This window comes from Anomalospiza imberbis, chromosome 7 (genome assembly GCF_031753505.1).
Source record: "Anomalospiza imberbis isolate Cuckoo-Finch-1a 21T00152 chromosome 7, ASM3175350v1, whole genome shotgun sequence".
Taxonomy (NCBI): Eukaryota; Metazoa; Chordata; class Aves; order Passeriformes; family Viduidae; genus Anomalospiza; species Anomalospiza imberbis.
In genome coordinates this window covers 30,716,524-30,735,017 of record NC_089687.1, presented here as the reverse complement: position 1 = coordinate 30,735,017, position 18,494 = coordinate 30,716,524, and the positions used below count along the sequence as shown (strand labels likewise).

Genomic DNA, 18,494 nt, shown 5'->3' with positions numbered 1-18,494 from the left:
CTGACTGGATTCCTTCTTTGCTTTGAATCTGCAAGAGAGAAGCAGTTGGGGCTTTTTGACCATAGGCTCTTATTTATTATGTTAAATTTGCACTGATTAATAGGTTTATAGGCTTCATTTGTCAAGAGGCTCTGAACCCCTGCTTGCAAACATAAGGGATCTTGTTACCTCTGTAAAGGAGTATTGATGCAGCCTAAAAGCTGCTGTGAGAGTGCCCTGTGCTGCTGTGCAGCACTAATACCTTACATGGATTTATCCATGGGGAATGGTCCCAAGAGAAAACACATTCATGGTGGGTCACTGCTTACCCATAAAACCCCAGAATAGAACATATTCTCCTGTGGGAGGCTTTGCTGGATGTGGGATGGGCGGATGGGGGTGTTGCTGTGAGTGAGCCTGTGTCTTTGCCAGGGTGCTGGGGAGGATGTTCCCTCTGGAAAGCGACATGAGGGGTAAACTAGGCTGGTGGATGGAGATGCCAGAAGAGAGCGTGTCAGTAGTATGTGCTGATTCAGAAATCAGCACTTTTGGCTCTTAGGCCACTGGTTGATGCGTGGCTTAGCTTAGTAGTTACCTAAATCTGTTGTTTCCTTTTGATTCCAGATGGTTTGTGGTAAGTACTCTGGTGATGCTACCACTGATGATGGCATCCTGACTGAGTCTCAGACACTGGGCTTCACTGCAGCTGAACTACCCTCACCCCATACAGGCAGGCAGGTCAGCACCTGGCAGGGCCAGTTTTATTGCTGCATCCCTCCTGTGGAGAAAGAGGGCTTGCCCACTGTCACGAACTTCAAAACATCATTGTGTATTTCATTTAAAAACAAACCTTGAGAGCCTGGGAACGAAAGAGAACTAACAGAAGTAGTCAACCTCCTGTGTTTGCTATGAGAAACCACAGAAGGTGGTATGGTTTTGTAAGGAGGCCATGGGAACAATGTTTTATTTATGGATAAGTGCATGTCTGTCAGTCTTGTGCCTTCAGATTTATCCTGACTGTTGTTTCTTGTTTCCACACTTATACAGTAGCCTTTAGTAACTGTCCTGGGATTTGATGAAGTACTCCTGGAAGAATGAATTGCTAGTACTGTTAAACAATTGTGAAAATAATTATTCTCTTTCCAACATTTCTTGAAATTAAATTTTAGCCCTGGTGTGCTCAACCACCTACAGGGTTAATATCTGTATTGTCAAAAGAGCCTGTCAAGCCCTTTTAGATCAAAGGAGGCTGTTTTCTGTTAAGAAAGTTCTGATGATGTTTTCCAGCTCTTGGGTACAACACAAAGGCAACCTGTGGCTCCCCACTGCTGTTTGACCCGTTAAGTTTTTGAGTGTCTTGCTGCTTCCTATTTTCTTTGTGTGGGCTCTGCCAGGTCCAGCTCAGGCAGGTGGCCATTGGCACAGCCATAACCAGGCACCTCCAACCTACCTGAAATATCTCCTTGCTCTTTCAGAGCCTGTCTGGTCAGGGTTGGGTTGTTGATAGTTTCTTTTCACAGCTTGCTGTTCCTTACGGATGCAGCGCTGTACATGTGCACCCGCACGGAATCCACCGGTGCGCAATTCCTGCTGCCGACAGAGCGTGCCAGCTTGGCATGCTTCCCCTCCCCTCCCAGGATGCCTGGCCTTTTTAAATTCCTACTTTTCCTGCTTTCAGATACAGTCTTCTGTCATTACACATTTTCTGTGCACTTCTGAACAGGCTGCTTAATGACTTTTTTTTTCCTCACCAGCTCAGAATTTTGTGACTGCTGCATTTGTTCTATTTGATTATAAACATGGGAGAGACAAAGAAATAAGTGCTATGGAATGATTAGGTAGAGATATGCCAGTGACTTTGCCTGATTAATGGGTTTACATTGTACATTCCTCACAGGCAGCTTTCCAATGTCTTTCTCTAAAACATGGTAATTTGTTTAAAGGGCTATCTTTTTGTAAAACACTGATAAGCGAGCGATGCTTGGTGCATGTATGGACATCTAGGCAGGGAGAGCCAGGATAGGATGTACAGTCATTTTGCCCCTGCTAGTCATAGCCATTCCTGCAGGTACTTGAGGAATGCAGGATGTGCCCCAAATAGATTTTAACAAATATTCCCTGATGGAGTCATTTCAGCCTCTCCTGACATCTGTATTAGCTCTTGCTGACAACAACAGGATTTTTGTGGCGGTGACTGCAGCAGAGTACAAATGCTTTTCTTCTCCTTTTGTGCCAGACAGCAAGTGAAGGTGAAGACTTGCTATGCTGACTCAGAGGAAAGGTTGAACAAGCCTGGGCTCCTGCCTCAGACAGTGGCCAGAGAATCTTCAAGAAAGACACAGAAGAAAACCGGCACTTTTCCCTGATTCATCCTCTTCACAAAGTGAGTATTTCCAGCTCTGGCATCTATTCTGACAGGATGAGAAAGGATTACTTAAAGAAATAGTGTGGCAAGGTGAGGAGAGAGGCTTTGTCTTCAAAGTACTCGCAGGGTTTAGTTTTCTGATCTGGTGCCAAATGCAACACAGGTACTTGCCAAATGCCCTTGCTGTAGGACTTGTCCAGAGGCTTTACAGCTTTGCACCTCTCTCTCTCTGTGTCCTGCTGCTCTGATTCTGTTGGAGTCAGTGGGATTCCTCTGGTGCTGAGCCTGTGTGAAAATCTGGCTTCTCCTGGCTGCAGGGCACATCTCCAGAGTGTGAAAGAGCAGGAGAGCCCAGTTCATGACATTAGCAGGACAAGGTGTTAGTGAGAGCTGTACCTTCTGTGTTTGGGACACAGAAGGACACGTCCTTCCTGCTGAGCAGGGAGACAGCCTGGTTTATCTACTGTCCAGTTTACCACAGTGTGGAGTGAGAACACCTTCTGAAAGTGAGGGGTGACTACTCATGACCAGCCTTGTCTCATGCTCCAATTTCCTCTGGATGTGGATCCACATTCAGTGGTGTTAAAAATCTGCCAAAGGTTGTGGCATCAGTACCAGGCTCCTCTGAGGCACAGGTGCCTGGAAGAGCCTAGCTCAGGATTAGGATGCTGGATTATGTATGTATATAATGCTGAAAATGCACAAGAGATGCAGGTACAAGAGGGACACCAGGTTGAAAGTCAAAACTCTTTGAGCTTCTGTCTTGGATTTTTCTTTCAGCTGTGAAAAAAAACCTTTTTAAGCTGTTAATTTCAAAAACAGCGTGGCTGGAAAAAAGAGCTTTTCTTCTGTGTCATTCAACTTCAAGTCTGTTCCCAGAACTGTATGTCCAAAGGAAAGCATCCCTAGGCAGGTGTTATTTGCCAGCTGACTTGGACCTTTGGCACTTCCCAGCTTTGAGCAAGCTTCCTCAGTGCGGAGACATGCCAGAGGGAGCTTGCAAACACCGTTCCCTGCTTCAAAGGAGCTCCAATACCAAACACACCAGGCGATCCTGCCAGCTTCATAAGCCAAACAGGCTGCAGTCTGAAGAGGTCAGAAACAACTTAGACACACCTGGAAATACTCATAAAGCCCTTGGGCCTCGTCATTATTGCTCAAGGTGTCCAGCAGCTCTGCAAACATTCAGATGGTGTCTGAGCCAGGCAGGTGTGGCTTCAGCAGCCTGTATGCCCAAATAAACTCAGCAGGCTGGAACCATGCAGCTAATGCTTGTCCATTTCTTAATTTGTTGTTATCTAAGTGTCTATAATCCTTGTAGGGAGACAACATGCTGGCTGATGCTTTTCCACTCATAGAAAGGACAGGGATAAAAATATCCATGGTCATGTTCAAAGACAGTGGGAAAAAGCAACTCCTGCTGGCATCAGGCCAGGGGAGAAACATCCTACTCCACAGGCAGGTGTCCACTGCCTGTGGCACAGCTCTGCTCCTGCCCTTCCAATCCACACTGCCTGTTGTCAGCAACAGCATCTTCCAGCCCAAAACACCCATGTTCACTAAGCTGATCGTGTGTGTGGCCACAGGGTGCCTTAAGACAGAGCATTGCCACTTGCTGACAATGAAGAAACTTCTAAAACATCTCTTGAGTGGCCAAAACATGCAGTGCTCTAAATCATTGTCCAGTGTTCTGTAGGCATGTATTGTTCTGCAAATGTTCCCTGTTGTTGGTTTTGCTTCCAAGCTGTGCATCCAAGCCAGGTGCTATATTAGTTTCTTTTGCTGTGAGTCATAGCACCACAGCCCTGAGAGAGATCATTGCTACATCCACTGAAAATGGAGACTTCAAACCTTTGAAGAAGAAAAATGGGAAGGTTGTGGAGGGGTGACCCATCGTGTGCACAGAATTTAAAAAGGGGGAAACAGGAACAGGGAAACTGTGGGGGAGCAATGGTTGCGGTGTTCCTTAGCCCTTTCCTACAGAAAGGTGGAACACGTTTGGGTCCACTGACTCCCTTTATTTGAAGGATAATTAGCTTTTGAGCTTTGCACTCTTACCTACGTGGCTAATGTGTGATTAGGATGCCCAGCAGTGGGGCTGAGTGCCGAGATGTTCCACACTGGGTTTCCACTGTTGTGGAACACAACACTCTGGGTGTTGTGATGCTGAGGCTGGGAGCAGCTTTCAGTGGGGAACCCGACCAGCTGCTGCTGCTCTTGTTCTGAGCACTCATAAATGGAATTTGCTCCCTCATGAGAAATAGCAATGACATTTAGATTGTTTTGATGCAAAGCAATGGTGTTACAGCTTCTGTGCTGTTTCTGAATTAGTAGGATTTATATTACCAGTGTGGCTAACAGGTAGCCAGTGGAAATCTTGCCGTGGATTGTTTGATGTTCCTCAGAAGCAGATGTTCTTCAGCTGGGGTCTCTTGTTCCCTGATGCTGCAAAACACCACGCCCTTCCCAGTCCAATGGCAATATTCCTCCTTTGTTCACTGCTGGCATTTGCAGGAAAGAAATTCTTCAGTTTCAGACTGAAATGATTCCTCCCCAGTCGTTTTCAGCTGTATGTTTTCAGTGTATTGGGAGCAGAAGGTCAGACTGGTACTGTGTGGGGCATGGCACGTGTATCTACAGGACCTTTTCTGTATTAGAGGCAAGTAGAGATCCCGAAGGCCCTAAATGGCACAGAGAGAAGGTGATGCCGGGACTAGGCAGAGTGAAGGTCAGGCAATGCAGTGCCAGCATGGATGGGATATGGGTGAGCTGGGCTTAAAGAGTCTTGGTTTGGCTATTGGTCCTCTCAAATGAGGCTTGACTATAAAATCATGACCCTCGGGCAGTTTGGAACTAGGATTTCTTGCTTAGAGATGGAATATTCCCTACCACAGAAACTGCATTAACTTCTTTAGTGACAGTTTGTAACACACATCCTGGCTGTTTAATTGGATTTATCATGGCTATTGGGAGCATAAATGTGTTTACAGATTTGTTTTGAAAGCTTTTTTGTGTGTTTTTCTCATAGCAAGTCAACTTCCATGTGGTGCAATTATGTTCAAGATGTTCCCTGTAGCACTGGAATAATGTCAGATTATACTGTGTGTGCATGTTGTTCTTCGAAAGGATTTTATCTGAGGCACGATACGCTGTGGCAGGAGGAGAAAAGGAGTTAGTTTTTATTAAGTGAGGTATAAAAAGCTTAAAACACAAAATATTCAGTCAAATCCTGTTTCCTTATTATAGGAAATACTTGTCTCTGTCTATTGAAATGTGAAACTCTTTCCCCTTTAACTTCCTTCCTGCCCCAACCAGCTCTGCCAGAATTCAGTCCACACAGCTTGCCACTGTTGTGCCACAGCCTTTCCTGCATTGAAAGGTTGAGGCAAACGCAGCAAGACATTTCAGGGACAAGCATTTAGGGGAAGTGACAGAAGAGATGACTTTCATTTGTTTTGGGAAGTGTCTTAGTTTTTCTTTGGTTTACAGTGTGGCCTGGAAACTTTCAGTGTGTTTCATGCAGTGGTACAGGGGGCCCATGTGAAGCCTGCTCACATCCCCAGCCATGGGGCCGGCTCCAAAGGGATGCTGTGGTACAGGAACCACCCTTGGGTGTCAGGGGCTACGGCACACAGTGCTTACTGTTAGATCTGTCTTATTTTTTTCTTTATTTCTTTTATTAGTATTATTATTAACTTGGATAACAATACAACTTAAAGTGCAATTTCCTCTCTGATGGCATTTCAGATATTAAATGTCACATCTGCCTGGTGCTTTAATCCTTAATTATGACAGGTTTTCCCAGCACTTCTAAAAGAGACAGTTGAGATGTTTCACTCCCTGCTGAATGATAGTCAGAACCCCAAATCTGTTCCATGACCCATTATTATTATTATTATTACTACTCCTAAGTGTTGTTATTAGTAAGCCGTGTAAGAGGAGTTACTTGGAACAGCAGCACAACAACTCTCCCCACCGTGGGAAAGGGTTTTCAGATGTCCTCATTTGCAGCCTGTCACTCTGTGTGTTGGTCACAGCTTTGCTTTCTCAAAGTTGCACTGAAGGATGACTTTCAGATGCCTCTGCTCTCTCTTGCTGCCTCCCGAGTCCATCCCCTCCCCACAGAGCCTCTCTGTCCCAGGGAAAGCTGCCAAGCCCTTGGCTGAGGTCGGCAATGCCATAAACAATGCAGGCATTTGAAAACTAGAAAGCTCAAAGCTCCTGTTCTGGTGACCAAAGGGATGGATGGAAAGATCAAAAAAGAGGACAGACAACTTGGGAGTGTGCAGTGGGTTTTGGAAGCGAACAGCAGTCAGGCTCAGTGCCTGTGATGCACAGAGCATTGCTGCTGTGCCACAAAAATGCTGATGGAAAGGCATGAAGAGCTTGCAGCTGTGCTTTGCCTCTCGAGGAGCTCCAGGCAATGACTTGCCTTTTTGTCATAAGCTTTAATGAGGCAAGGGAGCAGGAGAAGGGATGCAGGCACATCAGAGCTCAGTGGAAAGGGGAATCCATATGGCAGCTGCTCACTAGAAACAAAGCTGAGTGATCTTTGGCAATCAGATTTCTGGTGGCCCTGTGTGGATTCACACAACTGAGAGTGGCAGCAGAGCTGAGAGCAGTAAGCTCTGCAAGCTTCAGGTAACAGTTCCCATTGGCTTAGCAAACCCCAATCTGCAGATCTACTTTGCCAGTTGAAAATTTGGCCTTGATTTTAAAGAAAAAAAAAAAAAGATAAAAGCCTGAAGCTCTGGGCAGGTATGTAAGAATGTACCCAAGAATGTAGAAACACCCCTTTGTGGGCTTAATCAGGTAGATATTTGTCAAATTTTTCCAGAACAGTTTGTATATTCAGAAGAAAATCACCTTTAAGGATCAGCATGCTTTGCAGAAACTTGGTGTGCAGACCATTTCACAGAATTTGGGTTTTTACCCTGCTTCAATCAGGATAAAAAGCTTGAAAGATGAGCTGTTTGAAAGCATTTCACAAGACCCGTGAGTCATGCAAAATCCTATCGCATTTTTCCTCTGGTTGAAATCACAGAAGTTACGAATGCTAAAAGAGTTATTAGATCATAGATAAAGAATGCTGCACAATGGGTTGGTGAAAATAAATAAATAAAACCCCCTAATTTTCCTCCAGCTTCTAATTCCCTGAGGAAGAATTCAGTAGGCAAGAGTGGAGTATTGCATCTCACCCTCAAAAAGGAGTGGCATGCAGCTGCGTCCCTTGCAGAGCTGCTATTCCTTCTCTTGGTTTCTTCAGTGCTCCAGGCAAAAGGAGATTTTAAAACCACTCCTTTATCTAGCACAGTTAATTTCCCTACCCTGTACCAGCTCAGCTTCTCTAGCAGGTATGTTGGGGGATGGTGGACTCAAGCTTTCATCTGCTCCCAAGTCTTCTGCTAACAGAATTGCCCATTTGTGATCCCACAGAACCTGCTCTGTACCTGGAGAGATCCAGGCAGGCAAGGAGAAGGTGACACTGTGTTTATGTAACTCAGCTCTACCAGCGCTGCCACTTCTGTTGTGTTAGGATACCTGTATCCCCCAGGTATTTTTATTACTAGAATAAATCCTGCCTGGAACTACTGCTGGGATCTCTGGGTAAGTGCTAGGCTGGCCTTCCAACTTTTTTTCCCCATATTTATCTCTTATGCTGCTGTCACTTCTGAAATCCTTCTCCTTTTAGTTTCTTTTCCCAACCCAAGTGGTTGGGTTTCCCAGATGTGTTCCTTGTCAATCAGGAATTTCTAAATGCTGAGAAGGAATTGCAGGAAAGCACTAGACAATGGATCTTATGTGACCGTAAACGATAAAAACATTTAATCAGATGGAAAGTCTCACTTTCTGTTTCAGTCACCGTTTTCTGGAGCACGTGTTAGAGGTCAGAAATTAATTTTGGCACAAATAAAGTAAATTCAAGCAAGAGGAGAAACATGTGCCATTTTTGTCAGTATTTTGTGGGGGAAAAAAACAACCAGCTGAGGGAAAACAATTATTTTTAATTGCTTACATGATTGAAATCTGTATGAATAAGCTGGTGTTTAGCTGAGGGAAAATAGTGTAGTTCAGCGACTTTGCATGTGGCACAGAGATGGATAGTTCTGCTTCTCAACAAACCTGAAACATTCTCACTGTTCAAGAGGTTTCTAATGACCTCTCATTGCTACTTTTCTCAGGTTTCCTCTTTCACACAATTTTTTCTTTCCCACAGTCATTTCATCCTCTCTCTAAACAGTTCCCTCTGGAGAAAAGACAATGGAAAAGAGAAATGCAGCAGCAACCTTTGGGCATTCAGCTTCTTCCTTATTCCCAGCACGGTGTAGGATCTGCCATCTGATCTTCCCTCTAGCAGTACAAGTGAAGGGTCAGTAACACCCTTGAAACAGGCAAAATTAAACCTGTCCTGCTTTTGGAAGGTTGCAAAATTGCATACATTGCAACAAACAGTGATACTAATTTACTGTAAAATCTTCTGTGTATGTTAATGAGCTAGGTCTTGCCAGTGCTAAAAATAAGTCTCAGTGTAGAAAAGGCTTACAGAATGAGCAAAATTGCTCATTACAAAAAAAAAAATTCATCTGTTGTCAAAAACACTTGATCATGTTAGATCTCCAGCTGTTTCTTTTCGGTAACACCAGACCAACTTATCCCTGCTCCTGAAGGTAGTGGGTGTAGTGAGCAATTTTAATGTCTTCTCTAGTGAGGATGGTGATACAAGATTTCTCAAAACGGGTAAGAAGATGCATCAACTCAAGGTAACTCAGCCTAATTATTTAGATTGAAATTTTCCATGCCAAAGTTTAGCCAGAAAGTTTCATTACAATAAATGTTAGGTAAGGGATGAAGCTCCCAGCCCTGATAGTATTCATCACCTTGGATCAGGACCTTAACCAGATCATATATTGTTCTTTGAAAAGATGGCAGTGATTTTTGGAAAGAGAAAGTGATTATTGGCATCAATTTTGCAGCCATCCACACAATACTCAAAGGTGACCGTGTCTTTTCTGCTTTGTTTTCTTAGCAAACCCTTTGGAAGAGGTTCTGTTCTGTGTGTATTTCAGTGTATTCAGTGGGGTTTTACTTGTATGTGACCTTTCTCAGTGATGTCAAACTTGCACAGAGGAAAGCAAAGCTGCAGGCTTGGTTTTTGCTTGCTTGTTGCTAAACCCCAGTTCTCACGTGTCTGTGTTGGCCAGCAGTCACTTTGTGACAGATCACAAGGCTAGTCTTTACTCCCTTTCATCCAGCTGTCACTGGTGCTTCTAAGGCACCACCACCTAGGCTGTATGTCAGGAAAAGGCAGAATTTGCTGGTCTACCTCAAGGAAGTAGCTACAGGAAGAAAGCAGTGGGACTCCTTACTCTAGATCCCATGGAGGTGGCCACTGGTGGGACTGGTGACAGCTGTTGGAGCTGGTGAAGTGTGTTGTGTGCTTCCAGCTGTCCCAGGGGATGTTGCTTTGATGCAAGGATCTGAGGTGATCACACATGTCTTGGTGGATTAGAGAAAGAAAATTTATGGTTTATTTATGTGTCAGTAGCACCAGGATATCCCAAGCACGGGTCAGAACCCCCTGGTGCTGGATCCCAGTGACAAGACAACCCCCCAGTTTCAGAGGATTGGGAGTGAATGTGTGAACTCAGCAGGGACAGAATCACAGAATTGTCTAAGCTGGAAGGGGCCCACAAGGATCATCAAATCAAAATCTTCAGTGCATGACCTGTACAGGGGTTTTGATGGACAGAGTTTAGCAGAAAAAATAACATCCTCCCTTTTACAAGGAGAGTGACTTGCGGCATTGAGTCAGGACTGCCTTAAAAGACAGCAAACTGCCTGCTTTATAGGTTTGGACAGATGTTTTGCCATGTGAAGAGCACTTTCTGTAAAATGCAAAGTGTATGTTTCTTTGTTATCGTGCAGTGGATGTTCCCTGTGCTGGTGTGTCACCATGGTGCTGGACTGGGGAAGCTGAACATCAAAAGCTTTAGGGAGCTGTATGGCTCAATTTTTCCTGCTTTCATCATCCATTAAAAAAAAAAAATCTAAATGGAAGATGAGAACCTGCCTGCCTTAGGCTCATATGGAAACAATTGTAGGACCAAGTAGCAGCAGGGTACTTTCTCAAAGACAAGTAGATGGTTGGGCCTCTACAGGAAATCTGCAGCAAACAGATCATTCAAAAATAACTTCTTGAGGCTATGGGATGTAAATGAAAAGAAATAGCTAATCAAAAGGAGAAAAAACTGAAAGGAAGTGTTTCATCTGATGTCAGAAGCTATTGGCTTTCATTCTGATCTTCTTGGTTTTTTCTGTATATAGCTTTTAAAGTGCCCTTAAGTCTTCTCAAAAGGTTATTACTCTTCCAGTGGCATTAGAGAGGCTGAGATGATATTTGCAATGAGGGTAAGTGACTCTCTTGAGGTTTTGGCACCCACAGCTCCAGATTAACTGGAAATGCAGGCATTTAGTAAATCTGAAAATAAGTGCCTCTTGGCCCTTTGCACTTCAGAGAAGTCAACCAGAGTTTTGTGAGTGAGACCAGAGCAGGAACACAGAATATTCCACACAAGGAATGCATTTTTAGAAAAATTAAGTCCCCCACAATGAATGCCAGCTCATAAGGTAGTGGCCTCCATTCTTATTGTCCAGACTATCTCATCAATGGAAGTCTGAGAAGCCCTGCTGTTAGCTCCATTGATGGGAACAGCAGGACATCCATTTCTGGTATTAGTTTTGGCTGACCAGATGTGTAATTCTTACAAATTTCTGTTATTTATAATCTCCTTGGGTTTCCAGTTTCCAAGGTAAAAGAGCTCCATTTGAGGTCTGGAGTGGATGAAAACAGTGAGTGCTAATCCAGAACTGGTTTTTGAGATGCTGCACTGGTAGGGAGATGGCTTCAACCATGATGAGGTGGAAGGCCAGGAGGGACCTGGCAATCAAAAAGCAGCACAGGAGACAGAAGGATAATACCAGTGAGGCATGTGCACATACACACTCCCATATACACAGCTCTGTCTCAGTGGTACAGAAATGTTCCCTGCCTCCCCAGCAGTCACTAACCCACTGGTTTTCTTCCAGAAAGTAAATCCTTGACAGACTTGAAATGATGAGTAATGACTCCACTTTCTTCCATTCCAGCTGCCACACAGGCTAGTACATTGGTTTCTCATTGACCCAGCAAAATTTGAATGTCTTCCCCTTCTCTTGTTGTCCCATGTCTACCCTATCACTTATCAGTTGCTTGCTGTTATGGCACAGTGGGACCACCTTCTCTCAGCAGGCACTGTAATTGTTTTTTCCAAGAAAGAAAATGCTGGTAGGCAGTGGTACACATCTAGGGAAAATGTCAGCACTTAAACCTGAGGCTTGCTTTTCCCTCTGAGCTGTCAGAGCTGGATCCTCTGCCCTTCCTTACAAGTGGGTTTGAGGAGGTGGTTGTTTTGGCTGGAATTGGAGAGGCACAGGTGGTACCACCAGCTGTAAATTGGAGGAGGCACTTCCTGATTATGACCACTGCCTACACACAGATCACTGCCAAGAGAGGAGCTGGAAGGCGCAGAAGCCTTCTCCTTACTTGGAAAAGGAGGGTAGTCATCACTCCCCTCTCCTGCAGGCTTTCACCTGTAGACTTTGGGCTTCTTTGTCAGTGCTTGGCTTCCTAAAATGCTGTGATGTGAACAACCCTCAGCCACCAGTGAGAGATGGATAAACTGAGGCACTGAGTATTTAAATTCACGCATCTAAAATTTAGGTACTCGGGTCTGTATATAAAAATGCATGGCATGTTTGAAAGCCAGCTTACTTTTTAAAGAGGCTTCAGCATGGGTTCAGATGTCTACTTTGCCTTGGCAAAGTAAGTGGTGAACGACTTCCTGACCTCTGCAACATCAAGATTTTGCCCTCTGGCTCTAAATGTCAGTGGTGAGAGGCTTGTACCAAGCTGCAGAGCAAGCACGCACCAGGCTCACCTCTGAGGAGTTTGGAATGTTGCTCTGGGAGTGGGGGGAGAAATTTGAGAGGGCACCAACAGCTACCTGGTCTCAGCTGCAAGCACACACCCCCATTTGCACTTATGTATTTTTATTTCCAGGTTACAATTTTTAAATTATTGTCTGGTGCTCTTGTCTCCACCTTCACATTATGGAGACCTCTGTTTGCTGGCCTTGACTTGCCTCGTCTCCAGGAAAATTCGGCTGCCTTGTCACCCCACGTGCTGAAAGCCCTTTCCCTGGGGTGATGCCCTGGCCTATTGCCACCTCACAGTCTTGATTTCCATTTGTTGTCCCAAACGTGGATCGCCGCATGGGGTGCAGCGAGGGAGAGGCACCGCAGGGTTCACCCACCGCTGCGCGCTCCACGCCCACGAGCAGCAGAAGAGAGGCAGATTAAAAGATTAAAGTCCTAAACTGCAAACCCCCTTGGGCTCCTGGTGAGATCTGAGTGCCTGGCTGTGAGGCCAAACTCCCACTCCGGGGATGCAGAGCCGTGTGCGCTGTTGCTCACGCTGGAGCCGCTGGCTCCCGGCATCCCCTCGCTGGTTTTACGGACCAAGAATTAAATAATAAACCAGTTTTGGCCTGGAGGAGGGTCCTGAGTGATGCCTTGGCAATAGCCAGGGGCTCAGGGGTTGGCTTTACGCTCCCCTCATTGCACACCTGAGTTTTGGTAGCTTTCACTGGCACCTTGCTTGCTTGTGTTGTGGTGGCTGGATTGCTTTGCCTGGGATGTGGGATGTGGGGGGTGGCAGTCAGCAGCCTGGTAACCACCCAGGGAGGGTCGTGAGTCCTTTGATGCCATCTAGTCACTTCTTAGAGGTCTCTTACAAGCCTCACCCTAGCAAAACTACCACTAGGTGTGTGTTCACAGGCAATGTATTTTCTCTTTTTTTCCTTCCACTTGATCTCTATTAGGCCTGGGCAAATAATTGCCTTTTTGGATTTATGGCTGGAAGTCAAACTATCACAAGCACTATTCCTGTGTTTCTGTCTGTAATTTTTGTTTGACTAAAGCAGTGAGTCCAAGCCAAAATGATGATTCCAGCATCACCGCAATACTCGGCATGCTGAGCTCTCAAAAGCAATTTTAAAAAAAAATATTGTTTTTATATTTTCAAGTGCTTTTTTATCAGAAACAGGTCATTTCAAAGCAAAATTTCAGCCCTGCTATTTTGAAAGTGTTGAAATAGTATATTTTGGCTTCTTAGGAGCTGTTCCTCCTTCTCCTCCCTGTGCTTTTCAGACGAAGCTCTTTGTCAGACACCGGCTGAACCTGTGAAGATGTTCAGTTCTGGAGCTCCCTGTTTCAGCACATTTCCCAGCCCTGCTTCCCAAGTGCTCAGGTGACACTGAAGTACCGTGTGTGCCAGCACTTTCTGGCCCTTGCAAGAAACAGCGTGGGGCTGTGGGGTGGCCACACGAGCAGTGCCAGAGTGGCCATGAGCTGCCCGTTGTGCAGCCCTGCCCTGCCTCCAGCTGTGGAAGCACTGGGATCTGTGCCTCCAGGGAGAGCAGCAGCAGGACCTGTGTTTCCCAAACTGCTGAAACGGCCATAACCAAAATATCACACAGGTGCAACCCTAAAATGGACTAATTTCCAGAATTGTGCCTGTTTTAAGGAAGACTAAAGGCTAAGTTTTAGCAAAGTCTTTTTGTATTAACTGTATGCTCATAGGTCTTTGTGATGCATCTGTATCTTCCAACTGATTATAATTAGTGCACTGTTTTATTTACATAGGATTAATGTAATTCAAATGACTAGATGAAATTCTTTGATCTCCAGGGTACAAGAGGTGAGGTTATGATGATTTACGATTTTAAACAGTTGCTCCTGGCCATAAAATCTATTCATTTGAAAATCAATAGAAAGATATCACTTGCCATGTTGATGAGATAATTTCCTCTGCTACACAGCCCTGACCCTATTCTCTACTTGCACCATCCTATCAAGTTTGGATATCTTTTTTTTTTTTCCTGGAAGCTCTGCTCCACCTGATCCTGCGCAGCCCTTCTGCGTGTCTAGGGTACTCTCCTTTTAATTTGAGGCCACTTTCAGATTTATATGCTCCAAGCATGCAAACTCTTCTTCAAAACTCCTTTACCAACCATGCATTCAGTCAGACAGTGTAGCTGCCAAAAATATATGCAGCTCCATATTTGTTCTTTGTTGCATTGGATGAATTTATAGGTGCAGTGTATTAGAGACTGTAAACTTTCTGATCTTTAACAAGGGCTGTTGTCAGTTCAGCAAGTCCTGCCCATTGCACAATGGTATGAATATTTATGATGCTAAATAACGCTTGCCTCTGACCCTCTTCATCAGCAGATCTAGCATTGCTTCACTGAGGAAGCAGTCGAATCATTATCCTAATATCCAGATGGGGTAAATGAGGTGCTGCAAGGTGAAATAACTTGTCCAATGTCAGCAAAAGAGAGCTAGAAAGGGAATGCAGCTGTCTCTGTCCCTAGCTACATGGTACAGCCATTAGACCCTGCAGCCTTCTTAATGACAGCTCATGAAATTTACCTTTTATGCAATGCAGTCTTCTCTATTAACAGCAAGCAATTCCAGTGTTTTCTTCACAGGTATTAATAGCCTCCCTGAGAAATATGCTTCAACATGCATTTTCAGAGCAGTACTTGTGTGTGTGTTGTGCCCCAGCAAGCAGCTGTGACCTGCTAGGAGGAGGCAAACTGGGGCAAGGTTGCACCCACGCCCCTGCACTCTGCTCCTCTGCTCCAGCACCCCTCCGCTCCTCCAGTGGCAGTCGGGGAGGTTGGGACCGACCACGGAGATGTTCTGCAATACCAGCTGCTGTGTTGGCAGCCTTGGAGTTGCCTCTGGGTCTGACTTACTGTCTTGTCTCCTTGAATATAATTGCTCACTGCTGATTTTTTTTTCCCTTTCCCTTTGATTCTGTAGCGCTTGTACCCTACTCAGATTCCTCATCAATCTGGGGAATCTGAGGAAATAGAGAACTGATCATCTGCAGACTTCTTCTGTGTGTTATGAAAGTGTCCCTGTGCCATGTGTGATTCCAATCTCTTTTTCCTTTAATCAGACAGAACATCAGTGTGTCAGACTGCACCAGCCAGGTCTGTGTGCTGGGCGGGGAAGGACGGAGGTGCTCCCGGCTCTCTGGAGGCGACGGCGCATCTCTGGCTTCCCCCTCCCTAACCCTTCTACCTCCCCACCCTGCTCAGCTCAGCCTTGCAAATGTTCCATGGCAGGGCATGTTCTGCCCCTGGCCGAGCCCGCTGGGGCACGACTGCTGGAGCAGCACTGGCTGCCGGGAGTCCTTGAGGAGAGGTAGAGCACGTCTGCCTGGAAGCCTGCGTGTGCCGCACACGAGCCCTTTCCTCGCTGTTTGGAGGTCTCGAGGGACCAAATCACTTTGTGGAATTGGCCAGAATTGTAATGATTTCCACCCAAGTACCTTAGCACGGTGGTAGAAAAAGCACGTGTAGAAGGTTTGTGTGGGTGCAAGGGTGCATGTGCTCTTTATACATTACCCTGGAAGTTCATCACAAGCTTTTCAGCACTCTGTAAGGCCTCTGTCATGAAGATCAGGCTAGGCAGTCCACACTAGGTAAGGCCTTAAATTTTGGCATTGATTCCCTAGCTTGTAAGCATTTTTGGAAGGAAAGGAGATCTGAAATAGAAGTGAATTCTGTCACCTTCATCTTTTTTTAATGTTTTATTCACTTCATGTTACAATTTTTTGCTTTTACCTACCTGTACTCTCAGTACACTACAACCATTTCAATACTGAATAGAACAGCTATAAAATTAACGTAACTCTACCCATCCCTCCCTTCCCATTTGTGCAGGACAACATCTGAAGGACACTTTTACCTCCAGATGTCAGGACATGTGGGAGAGGGAGCAGACTCAGAGCTTGCGTGTTCTCTGTGGGATGTAAGCAGAAATAGTACCTAGACAGGAAAGTGTTTGAATGTTAATGATAGGACAGTGCTAAAAAACACTTCCCTGCTTTTTTGCTGGGGAAATCTCAATTTGTTGGTTGCCACTGGCTTTTTGCCCAGCATTCTCAGATCTGCTGGTGAAGGGAGACAGCAGAGCACGTTTGTCCTATTCCTCTTCCTCAGAGTGAGATGCCAGACAGGAGAAGATATGCTGCTGTTCCTGTTCCTAAGGACACACTACAGTGGAGACTACAGTCTATTCAACCCTTTCCTACACCTGCCTTGATATATTCAGTAGCCCAGGGCTGAGTTACGCCTCATTCACTAGCAGCCCCTGGAAGCACAGCGAAGTGATGTGAGAATCTCCACAAATCCATTGGAATGCTCCTGGAGCAGTGGTGTTAGTCTCTCTATCCCTGGATAGAGGGATGGACTTCAGCGATATCCCAGGAGCTTCTTGTGAGAGAAGGGATTTGTGTTGGGCATCCCTGTTAAAATTTGGCTTTCCATCTGCACGTGCATTGTTCCTGCTCCTTTTTTTTCCACGGGAGTGGCTGAATTTCTGTTGCATGGTATATAAAGCATTTAGGACGAAAAGTCTATAGGAGTGTGATACTAATAATATTTTACAGCTTTAATTACCATGATTGTAGTGCCTAGAGGCGTATGCAAAAACATTTTGAGTGGGTGGAGGGGAGGCAGTGCTGTGAACATTTTTGTGGTTTTGCTGGGCAATGCGCAATGGAGTTTTCTCATGGGAACCACAGCATGCCAGGGAGAAAAGCTGCCTCTGCCTCCTCATCTGCCCTGTTGGGATACTGGCATCTTTGGGATCACACCCCAAAGACGAGGAGACAGCCCCAGTCACTCCAGTTTCGGGGAAAAGCTGGGCTGACTGACACTCTGCTTTGCAGAAGGGCTCTAGGGGCAGGTGCTGCCCGTTCCTCCAGGCAACAGGTATTTTTCCTCAGGCAGCATCCCTTCCGCGCAGTCAGCTTCACCCGCGGGCCGACTTTCGGATTGGGCAAGCGCTGATTTGGGGCACGGCCATGGCAGCAGGCTGGAGAGCAGCGTGCCTGGTCGGGGTCAGGGTGTGCAATGCAGACAGAGCTCCCGCCAGCCGCCCACCCGTGCGTGCCGTGCCTGCGTGGGCAGCGCCAGGGACACACAGAGGGCTCCTGTGTGACACCCACCAGCGCCCTGCCCCACTGCCTGCGGGCCCAACGCAAGCCAGGGTGACAACTCACCGGGAAACAGGGAAATCCCTGGGCAGGAATGCGAGTTTTGAGAGTCTGGGTGTTACAAGATGAAAAGGGTACGGAAAAAAGGGCGCTTGCGTTTCCCCAGCTCCAGAATGCAGTCCTGTGTGCTTAGAGCTTTTTTAAACTTTGTTCCTAGATCATGTATTAATTTTTAGACGTTTTTATGTAGTTGTGGTGACAGTGATTTAACATAGATGCTACAGAGCCTCAGCCTTCTATTGGAAAAACTGAAGGAGAAATTCAATTTTGCTTGAAGTTGTTTACCAAGGAGCCGGGTCACAACTGTGCTTCCTGGCTGGCCTGACCCTGCTCAGACAAACAGCCAAGGTATGGATTAGAAGGAAGAAAAAGAAAAAAAGGAAAATAAAAGGAAACCCTGTGTGAAAGGTATTCCCAGCTTGAGGTAGAGCTGGACGTTTCCTACAAGACAAGCGTATTTTATTGAGGCTTTTTTTCCCCTCACTCGCTAATTTTTTCCACACGTGTAATTCTTTTGTTCTATTGTGATCTGCACTAAATATGAGTTACTTAATTTATAACTTATTACTTAATTTTATCACTGACACGACTTACTTAAAAACTCATAGCTTAACCAATTCTCCATCAGTAGAACAACTACATGCTCCCGTTTCTCCTCGCTCGAACAGACACTTGGTACTTTCGCACCGGTTTCTGCACGGCTGCGCGCCGCAGCCCGGGCCGGCCCTTTCTGCCCCCTGGGCCGGCCCGGCAGGGTCGCTCCGCGCGGTTCCCGGGCTGTTTTTCCGAGGCAGGGCGCTCGGGAGCCGCGCAATTCCCGCGGGGGCGGCGCGGCGGGGTCGCGGCCCCGGCGCGGTCCGGCCGCGGGGGGGGCGCTGCCGCCGCCGGTGCCGCCCCCGCCGGGCGCTGCGTCACGCGGCGGCCGCGCGTGGGCGGGCGGCGGAGCGCGCGCGGGCTCTCCCCATGTGACCGCGCGGG

The 18,494-nt window shown here is 46.2% G+C and overlaps 1 long non-coding RNA gene across 1 annotated transcript; it reads left to right on the top strand.

Moving 5' to 3' along the window:
* The first annotated feature begins 669 nt into the window (after positions 1-669).
* LOC137477373 (uncharacterized) lies at positions 670-8,941 on the top strand. The gene is made up of 2 exons (XR_011000963.1): positions 670-717; positions 8,562-8,941. It is a non-coding gene; the product is annotated as an uncharacterized lncRNA (long non-coding RNA).
* The last annotated feature ends 9,553 nt before the right edge of the window (positions 8,942-18,494 follow it).